Below are 10791 nucleotides of genomic sequence, written 5' to 3' on the forward strand. Positions count from 1 at the left end.
AGAGAGAGGTGGAGGAGGGAGGCTTTTAGTTTATGATTTATTGTTATTATTTATTTATTATTAGGGGTTGCCTTCACTTTCGTTCGTTCTTCGTCTACTCGGTAGGGGGTGGCGCTGTAAGAAATAGGGATTGGTTTTGCGAGTTATTACGGTTATGTCACTGTCTGGAGTACGGGAAAGAGCGGAGACGCAGAGTCTGGAGCGGCGCATAAAACGGGTTTTTGTGGGTTTCGGATAATTCGGTGTCGGCGAGAAGCGATGTCGCAGCAAAAATTTCGTGCTCCGAAAATCTCGCGTTAATTACTTTGAAAATTCTGGTTTTTTTATCTTTAAAAATCTCGAAAAGATGTCAATTTTTATAAAACCTAGGTGTGTTTTTAAATATCCTTACTTCCTTAGTAGCAGGGGTGGCAATTTCTGACACGACCCGCCTCTTAAGCGGGTTCGGGTTTGGCTATAAACGGGTTGACCCGATTAACCCGTTTATTAAATGGTTCGGGTTCGTGTTAGGGGGTATGCCAACCCGGCTGACCTGTTTAATAAATGGGTTAGGCGGATGGGTCAACCCGTTTACCCGAACCCGACCCACCAACCCGTTTACCCGACCCCGACCCACCCGCCCGCTAACCCACCAACCTATTTACCCGACCCAACCCATTTATTAAACGGGTTGGTGGGTCGGGTTACCCGTTTAATAAATGGGCCGGTTCGTGTTTGCCACAGCGGGCCCATTTAATAAATGGTTCGGGTTTGGGTTGAGGTATGTTGACCCACCAACCCATCGTGTCGACCCGCCAATTGCCACCCCTACTTAGTAGGTTAAGTTATATGAAAATTGTTGATATATATATATATATAGTCATTAAAATATGTTAACTGAAAATATGTGAACAGAACCTTGAATCAAGATTTTCATGGGTTTTATTTTACTTTCCTTTATACACATGTGATTTAAATGTTTGGTTTTATATAAACAGACTTTTGAATTATTAATTATGTAATTAGGGGTGTCAACAGGACGGGTTTATCCAGACTTAACTCGGAATAAACCCTGTAGGGTCCGGGTATGATGATAAATAAGAAGACTCGATTAAAACCTGGGTCAAGATCTAAATGTCCGATTAATACATGGACCCGAGTAGTACATAAAATTTTATACCAAACCCAAACTCAGGCCCGACCTGAGTTCCGTTTAAGACCTGCAAATTTTCAATGTAAAAATGATAAAAAATATTATTTTACCTAGTGTGGTCCACGTCTGGTTCATGTAGTTCTTATCTGGTCTAGATATGGTTTCTTTTATAGCAGACCCAATTAAACCCAGGTTCGAACCTGATATTATACCTGAAAATTTGATCCAAGTCTTGTTTCACCTGAGTTCGAACCAATCCAGACCAGTTGACACCCCTAATTTTTAAGGCTTGAAAGTAAACGGTTTAGATTTTTTGTAAATAGTCAAGCATCTAAAAAATATATTTTTTCGGATGAACGGTTCATCGAGGACCACGCGGAATGCATTTGCCAGGTTGGATTTGCACAAAAAGTATAAAAAAAATGCTTAATTCACACTCCTTTCTAAAATTAAACCGACAAAGACAGAGTTGGCATTAGTTTTTAGGCACAATACCAAGATTGTCCTCAAATTTGAGCTAGTGCACGTTACCTTGTGTTGGGACGTTGCAAGTTCAAATCCCAATGGTATCTTTGTATAACTGGTAGGGGTGTTGCCATTAAAAAAATAAAATTGTCATTGCCCATAAATTAAACAAAATTAAAGAAAAATTTATTAAACCATAAAAATATTCAAATTGATTATTGAAGAAATATTTAAATCAACAAAACCATGATATGATTTTTCTGATTTTTTAGATTAAAATAACGAAAAAAATCAGTTCCTTGTCGATATTTGAGTATAATGCAAAATCATGGAACCTAATTTGAATCCAACAGCACCTAGCAAAAACAAATTAAAAGATGCCTTTTCCACTGATTCTTTGAAAAATAAGAAAAGAAAAAAGAAAACTTGTTTATTACAGAGACACTTTGTCTCCCATATTGGTAATTTTATTAAACTTCTATGGCTTTTACAAACAAAGGTTCCTTCTTTCCACAATGGCCGCGGCGGCTCAACGGCTCTTTGGACAGCTAACATGAATGTTGCCATGAATTCTGGCACACTCGCAAACATTTAAAAATTACAGGACACCGCGTGCTTGAAAATTTCTAAAATTACCCCTAAGCATTTATCAATTGGCAATGGTACTCCGTGACAAATATCACGAGATTTATGAAAAATATCGCGAAAATATGACAAGAAATTGACTAAGTTGACGAGATTTATCAATTTCTGGCAAGTTTTTCAAAATATCGTGAGTTTTATGAAAAATCATAAATACCGTGAATTAAACACAATATTTAAGTTTTAAATGACTATTTATTGTGAAAACCCATGTATATTTTTTAATTTAGTTTTGTTAATATTTTCTTATAAAAATATTTTTTTAATTTATTTTTTATTGCCAAGATTTTGCCAAAAAAACACAAGATTTATGAAAATTTTTCAATTTCTCGCCAGTTTTTGAAAAACAAGATTTTGCAGATAAAAACGTTTGTGACCATGCTCCGTGAATATTAGACTCCGTTGGGGCCTGGGGTAATAAGCTCATGGAGTTTTAAGCAGTCAGGACAGTCGTAATAAGTAGGGTCGGATTTGGTTCAGACTCAAATAAAATCAGATTTGGATCAGATTTTCTGATATAATATTAGGTTTAAACTCAGGTTTAATCGGGTTTACTATAAGAGAAACCATACCCAGACCCGTTAAGAACTACATGAACCAAACCTGAATCATACCCTGTAAAATAATATTTTATTTTTATTTTTACATTGAAAATTTGTGGGTTTTAATCGAAACTCCGGTCGGGCCCAGGTCTGGTATAAAATTTTACAAATTATATCCGGATTCATGTATTAATCAAACTTTTAGGTCCAGACTCGGGTCTTCTTATTTGTCACCGTACCTGGACCCTATAGGATTTGATCCGGGTTGGGTCCAAGTAAATCCAACCCGCTGACACACCTAATCGTAAGCACCACATGGCTAGGTTTCTGATATTGGAGGCGGTTTTTATGTGTAAATATAAAAAAAAAAAAGATATGCAAAGGTGGAGACAGAAATCTAAACTAGGGTGATCCCATGCACACTGGGTCATGAATTGTGCATAACATTATGGTCAGGTCTGCTTGGAATTATATCCGAATTGGTGTAAATAGATATATGATCTAGAAAAATTTTAGCTATCTTTTTACATATTCCACATGATAACAATAGCTTTTACCCAATTTCAGTACATCCTATACCACAAGAACACAAGTCATAACTAAATCTAGAACCGGCTTCAATGTGATATTCAATTTGGATCTCATTCTGAATCTGGACCAACTCTTCAAACTTGGGACATAGTTTACAGTCATTCTGATCCCACTCAAATTGGACCCTTTTTAGGGGTTCAGAAAAACAGAGAATTAACTGCCGTAGAGATAGAGATAGAGATAGAGAGAGAGAGAGAGAGGCACAATAAAAGATCAGGGTGGGCACTGCCCGCGCTGACTAACTCCCTTGTTAGGGAGATTTTTAGGTCAGGGTAGGCGCGTGCCCACCCTGGCCTCAATGCGGCTCCCCCACTGCTGCTATGGTTTTTATTTTTTCATGAAGAACGATAAACCCCCTGGGGGAGAATATGAGAATTAGTTGTGGTATACTATGTCTGCCAAACCTACTGTTGCTGCTTTTAACCGTAGCACACTCTTGGCCTTGGCTTTTGGTCAGGGTGCTAACGCTCACAGGATTTGAACCTAGACTGCTCTTCTAATGGCCTAGGCCACATCCCACCACACCAAGCCCTTTTAGAGCAATCAGCCAGCTACCAATTATTCAGCAATTACGTAACATGAACATCCTAATGAAATATTTAATAATCTTATGCGTTAACACTACCACCACCACCATCGTCATCATTGCCAACTCTTGAAATAGTAACAACGGGGGCTCTGCTTGTCTGGTAGGAGCAGCTAGTGCACATTAAGTTCAAAATCCCATTGGTTTCTTTGTATAACTGGTAGGGGTCTGCCTAACCCCAGCTTGCCTTTCAAAAATAAAAAAATAAAAAAAAAAAAAATATATATATATATATATATATATATATATATATATATATATATATATATATATATATATTAAAATATTAGTCAATTGGCATTGCCACCATTGTCAATTCTTGTTTTTTTGAAAGGCAAGCTGGGGTTAGGCTGACCCCTACCAGTTATACAGCTATACCATTGGGTTTTGAACCTGCAACCTCCCAATGCAAGGTGTCTTGCAGTAGCTGTTCCTACCAAACAAGCGGAGCTCCGGTTGGTACCATTGTCAATTCTTGCTAGATTGAAAGGTAGGATTGACTTCATTGGATGTGCCCTATTGCAATTAGAATGGTTCTCGCACGTTTCTTATTGCTTTGTCAAATTTTGGGGGAGGTACCATGTTTCATATAAAAAGTGCCTTTGAAATAGGGGGGGCAATCGGGGGTAGGGTTGGCGGGTTGGATCCGCGGGTCAGCATACCTCAACACGAACTCTATTAAACGGGTCGGCTGTGGCAAACACGAACCCGACCCATTTATTGATATTACCTTTTATTGAAAATCTGAAAATTAGAAGTCTGGACAATACGATCAATATTGATATTACCTTTTCAATGATTACATTTAAAAAATATGAAAATCTAAGGTAAATAGCAAAATGTAACATTGTAAGTTGTCAACAAAATGGGCATAGTACAACGTGAAAATAACGTGTTACAAAGGTTAAAAAAAAATGGTGAGAGAGAGAAGTGAAGCATTTACCACCTGAAAAGATCAGGTGCAATATGATTGCACAAATATTTGTGCATCAAGCATCTGATCACCCTCGTCTGGGGGACAGGCCTGTCAGTTGTGGGGCCCAAGGCCTGATGGAGGGCGATCAGGTGTTTAATGCACAAATTTTGTGGCATGTGATTGCACCGGATGGACTCCATTTACCCAGTTACAACATTTGTAAGTGAAGGCCTACCATGTGTGTAGGGGTGTAAATTTATTATACCCGACCCAAAACCCATATTGGTGGACTCGTGGGTTTGGGTTGGGTCTAAAATATAAACCCGTAATGAAAACGGGTCTGGTATTGGGTATTATAAATGAAGACCCAAACCCGAACATACTCGGCCTGATTGTGTACCCAGACCTGATTGGTTCTCCATATTTTAAAATAAAACCCAGCTGAACCCAATCAAATTATGTAGTTGAACCTATTTTGTACCTGTAGAATTAATATGCATTGCATTTTAGTAATCTAAACTTTAATTCAGTTTTGCATATACTTTCTATTGCCCTTTTGTCGTGTGAAAATTGTAGGATTGAAATGATATCCTACAATAATACTAGAGAACGCATTGAATTTGACACATTTTGAATATCATATATTATTGGTTTTTTTGTTTCAACTTAAAATGTTTTGTTGGCGTGGATGTTTTCTTTTTATATTCAGATTTTGACATTATTTAGAATAGTTATTAAGTATTGATTTTCTTAATATATAATCTTCTTAATAAACAATTGATTTCATTAATTTACATATATTTTATAGAGGGGTAATTAGGTCTACAACACATATCATATCAAGACCTAACTTTGAAACCCAATCCATTAATACCTGAACCAATTAACCTATATGAGTCTACTGTTTTCAGGCATACCCAGACCCGAAACCAATCCGAATCAAAATGGGTCTACTGAAGACCCAACCCAATGTATACCGCTAACTCATATAGATCCACAGTTTTTAGCTGTACTCGAACCCAAACCTGAATTAGATTGAATCGAGTTTGAGTCATACTTTTAGACCCGATTTAGAATCGGGTCTGATAAAACCCCACCAAGTTACACCCCTACTTGGGTCCAACCTTAACTCTTCCAAGAGTCTGGTTAAAATCTATTCTACAACTTGATTTTCACTGGGATCGACCTGCTATTGTCATTCATCTTGTTAATGGGCTAAATAAGGGTTCATTATGTCACATAATCAAAGTCAGTTACCCAAAAGTCGCATAACTGTATCATATAACACCCGATCCGAACTCCTTGAATTTGAGAATGGATGAAAAGGGGTCCTTCCTGAAATCAGAGTATGTTCTTTGGATTTGGGATATGAGACATTCAAACACATTCTCAGGTCACAGAGTCACTTTTTGGGCATTGTTTGTGAGTGTCCCAATCTGCTTGTACGTAGGCTATCATAGAGAGAGTGAGAGAACTATTGAAAGCCGCATAAATGAAAACAAATGACCGTTGGCCGAGACACCTCCCAGAGCGTTGATCCCACAAGGCGACCGTCAAGATCATTCGACCGTTTGGATTTCGAAATTTCATCCAGCTATGCACCCCTCATAATTTTCACAGGACTTCCAACTATAACATGGTCCCTTTTCTGAGTACAATTGCTCTGCTCTTCCTCTCCTCCCTTCATTCTTCACTGTAGGCGTCTTCTTTTGCTTCATTTCTCTGTTTCAGTGGTTAAAGACGAAGAAGAAGAAGAATGGTTAAGATGGCTTCCTCTTCTTCTCCCGTGACCATAACAGTCGCATCAACAGGAATAGGAGGCTCCAGATCAATGGGCATAACCAGCCCTGTTCCGAGATCGTCGATATCGAACAACAGCCCCAGTTCTCCCCTGATCAGCAGAGCAAAGAGATTATCCGGTGGGCCGAGATGCTGTTCAGAGGTGAAAGATGAGACTGAAGTGAGCTCTGAGTTCGTGACTTACACGGTTCAGATACCTTCGACTCCAGAACATCAGTCTGTGTCGGGTTCGCTATCCAGTCTTCCCGGTGAACCCGACCGAGAAATTTCCGGAAAAACACAGAGCAGTTTCGTATCAGGGGCCATCTTCACCGGCGGATTCAATTGCATGACCAGAGCTCACATGATGGACACCATGAAAAGCTACCATGAAAAGGCAGGGGGTTTGATGGCGACGATCTGCGGGATGCCAGGATGTGACGGCAAAGCGCTTCGCGAAGAGGGTAGTTTGCCGTGCCATTGCGGTTTCAAGATCTGCAGGGAGTGCTATTTGGACCGTATCAGGAACGATGAGAAGTGCCCTGGATGCAAAGAAGAGTTTAGGGAAGTGGAAGAGGATGTGGAGGAGGAGATATTGTCTGAAGCAGAGGATAAAGCTCTTCCTTTGCCTACAAAGATGGAATCGAAACTAGAAAGAAGGCTTTCTGTTGTGAAATCATTCAAAGCTCAGAATCATCAGCCGGAATTCGACCATGCTAGATGGCTCTATGAAACCAAGGGAACCTATGGATACGGAAATGCTGTATGGCCTAAAGAAGGATATGGCGGTGGCTCATTTCAGGAGCCTCCTGATTTCTGCGAAAGGAGCAGGCGGCCGTTAACAAGAAAGGCTGGTGTTTCTACTGCAGTTCTTAGTCCATACAGGTACTCATAAAGAGCTCAGTACCAATCCTTGAGAATTGTTTGATGCGCAAAGTGTTTGTTTGTATTGTGTTATTCACTTCATTTTGGTTTTCTTTTTGGGCACTGCTTGATAATTTTACGCAACTGCATATCAATTTCTTTGTACTCTGTTGTATCATTGTTATTACTTTTAAAACTAGCAATTTTAATTTTGATCGATCGGTAAAATGTTGACATGATTTTGATCACACGATCACCAATCTTGGCATTCTGATTTGATGCAGATTGTTAATCATGATCCGCCTAGTCGCACTCGGGTTCTTTCTTGCGTGGAGAATTCAGCACCCAAATCATGAGGCTATGTGGCTATGGGGGATGTCTACTATCTGTGAGCTTTGGTTTGCCATATCATGGCTCCTGGACCAACTCCCTAAGCTGTGTCCTGTAAACAGAGTAACAGACATCACTATTCTGAAGGAAATGTTCGAATCTCTGAGCCTTAGAAACCCAAAAGGAATATCAGATCTTCCTGGAATCGATGTCTTTGTATCTACAGCTGATCCTGAGAAAGAGCCTCCTCTGGTTACTGCTAATACGATACTATCGATCCTCGCCGTTGATTATCCAGTAGAAAAGATTGCGTGTTATCTTTCGGATGATGGTGGGTCGCTTTTAACATTTGAAGCTCTTGCTGAAACTGCAAGCTTTGCACGCACATGGGTTCCATTCTGCAGAAAACACAATATCGAGCCCAGAAACCCGGAATCTTATTTTGGGCAGAAGCGAGATTTCTTGAAGAACAAAGTCAGGCTTGATTTTGTTAAGGAGAGGAGAAGGGTGAAGAGAGAATATGACGAGTTCAAGGTGAGGATCAATTCCTTACCGGAATCAATTAGAAGAAGATCAGATGCTTACAATGCGCACGAAGAACTTCGAGCCAAGAAGAAACAGTTTGAGATGGGAGGGAATCCTTCAGAGCCCATCAAAGTTCCAAAGGCAACATGGATGTCCGATGGTGCACATTGGCCAGGAACTTGGCCATCTGCAGAAGTTGATCACTCTAGGGGAGATCACGCAGGCATAATTCAGGTTAGCTATTTCTTCACTTCATGATTGATTTGAATTTAGTTTTTTGGTAGTTTTCAATCCAAACAGTTTGGCTAAAATGTCTGCATCTATTTGTGGTTGCAGGTAATGCTAGCTCCTCCCAATTCAGAACCCATAATGGGTGTAGAGGCAGATGATGCTAATCTGGTGGACGCAACCAAAGTAGATATCAGATTGCCCATGTTGGTTTATGTCTCTCGAGAGAAAAGGCCTGGTTATGATCACAACAAAAAGGCAGGTGCCATGAATGCTCTGGTCCGCACTAGCGCTATAATGTCTAATGGCCCCTTCATCCTTAATCTGGACTGTGATCACTATATATACAACTCCTTGGCTCTTCGAGATGGAATGTGCTTCATGTTGGACAGGGGAGGAGACAGAATTTGCTACGTCCAGTTCCCTCAGAGATTCGAGGGGATTGATCCTAATGATCGATACGCAAACCACAACACCGTGTTTTTCGACGTGAGCATGAGAGCTCTTGATGGCCTTCAGGGTCCAATGTATGTTGGCACTGGGTGTATTTTCAGAAGAATAGCTCTTTATGGATTCAACCCTCCTAGAGCTACAGAGCACAGAGGGTGTTTTGGGAGGACTAAGATTAAGCTCTTCCTCAGAAAGCCAAAGACCCCGAAGAATGATATGGAACAGATGATTTCTGGTGGTAATGATGATGACGGCTATGAAGATCTTGAATCTCAGCTTCTTCCCAAGAAGTTTGGCAATTCCACAACTCTTGCTGCTTCTATCCCTCTTGCTGAATATCAGGGGAGATTACTTCAAGGGCAGCATGGAGTGAAGCTGGGAAGTGGTGCACTTGCTAAACCAAGAGAGCCTCTTGACGCTGCCACTGTTGCTGAAGCCATCAGTGCGATATCCTGCTTCTACGAGGACAAAACGGAGTGGGGGCAGAGGATTGGCTGGATATATGGATCTGTCACAGAGGATGTGGTGACAGGATACCGGATGCATAACAGGGGATGGAGATCTGTCTACTGTGTCACAAAGAGGGATGCTTTCAGGGGAACTGCACCCATTAATCTTACTGACAGACTTCACCAAGTTCTTCGTTGGGCGACCGGGTCGGTCGAGATCTTTTTCTCTCGAAACAATGCTCTGTTTGCGAGTAGCAGAATGAAGTTCTTGCAGAGGGTTGCTTACTTCAATGTTGGTATCTATCCATTCACCTCCATTTTCCTTCTTGTCTACTGCATCCTACCTGCAATGTCCCTCTTTACTGGACAATTCATAGTACAGACACTCAGTGCGACCTTTCTTGTCTATCTTCTCCTCATAACTGTAACACTCTGCCTCCTGGCAATGCTTGAGATAAGGTGGTCAGGGATCACACTGCATGACTGGTGGAGAAATGAGCAATTCTGGTTGATTGGTGGAACCAGTGCTCATCCTGCTGCAGTCTTGCAAGGTTTGCTTAAAGTGATTGCTGGTGTGGATATATCATTCACACTCACTTCCAAGTCCGCTGTAGACGATGCCGAGGACGAGTTCGCAGAGCTGTATGTGGTGAAATGGAGCTTTTTGATGGTTCCTCCCATCACCATCATGATGGTGAACATGATTGCCATTGCTGTGGGTGCAGCGCGAACAATGTACAGTGAGTACCCGGAGTGGAGTAAGCTTCTTGGTGGTGTGTTCTTCAGCTCATGGGTGCTGTGCCACCTCTACCCATTTGCAAAAGGGCTGATGGGAAGGAGGGGAAGAACTCCAACCATAGTGTTTATCTGGTCTGGCTTGATATCCAGCATCATTTCCTTGCTGTGGGTGTACATTAGCACTCCCTACACGAGGAGCCAATACATGAAGCTCCAGTTCACTTGATGCTTAGAGATCTTTTGCCATCTTATTTCTATTTCTCGTAGAGGAAGCATCTCTCTCTCTCTCTCTCTGTATATATATATATATATATATATATATATATATATATATATATATATATATACACATCAACTAAGAAATGTCCAAGTCTGCAACCAATGATGATTGTCATAGATGTTATTGTGTGCTTTTTTTTAATAAGAAACATGCTTTGGGTTCAGTTTGTTTCTATGCAATTCAATTTCTTGTAAATTTTTTGTGCATTGCGTGGGTTGTTGCTTTTTTGTTGTTATTAAAAGATATGTTTTTAAATATGTTTGCCAAATTTCAA

The 10791-nt window shown here is 40.4% G+C and overlaps 1 pseudogene; it reads left to right on the top strand.

The window, feature by feature from the left end:
* The first annotated feature begins 6630 nt into the window (after positions 1-6630).
* Positions 6631-10463, top strand: LOC149846146 (cellulose synthase-like protein D5 pseudogene; annotated as a pseudogene).
* Positions 10464-10791: the final 328 nt, after the last annotated feature.

Source organism: Nuphar pumila, chromosome 2 (genome assembly GCF_984573655.1).
Source record: "Nuphar pumila chromosome 2, dmNupPumi1.hap1.1, whole genome shotgun sequence".
Taxonomy (NCBI): domain Eukaryota; kingdom Viridiplantae; phylum Streptophyta; class Magnoliopsida; order Nymphaeales; family Nymphaeaceae; genus Nuphar; species Nuphar pumila.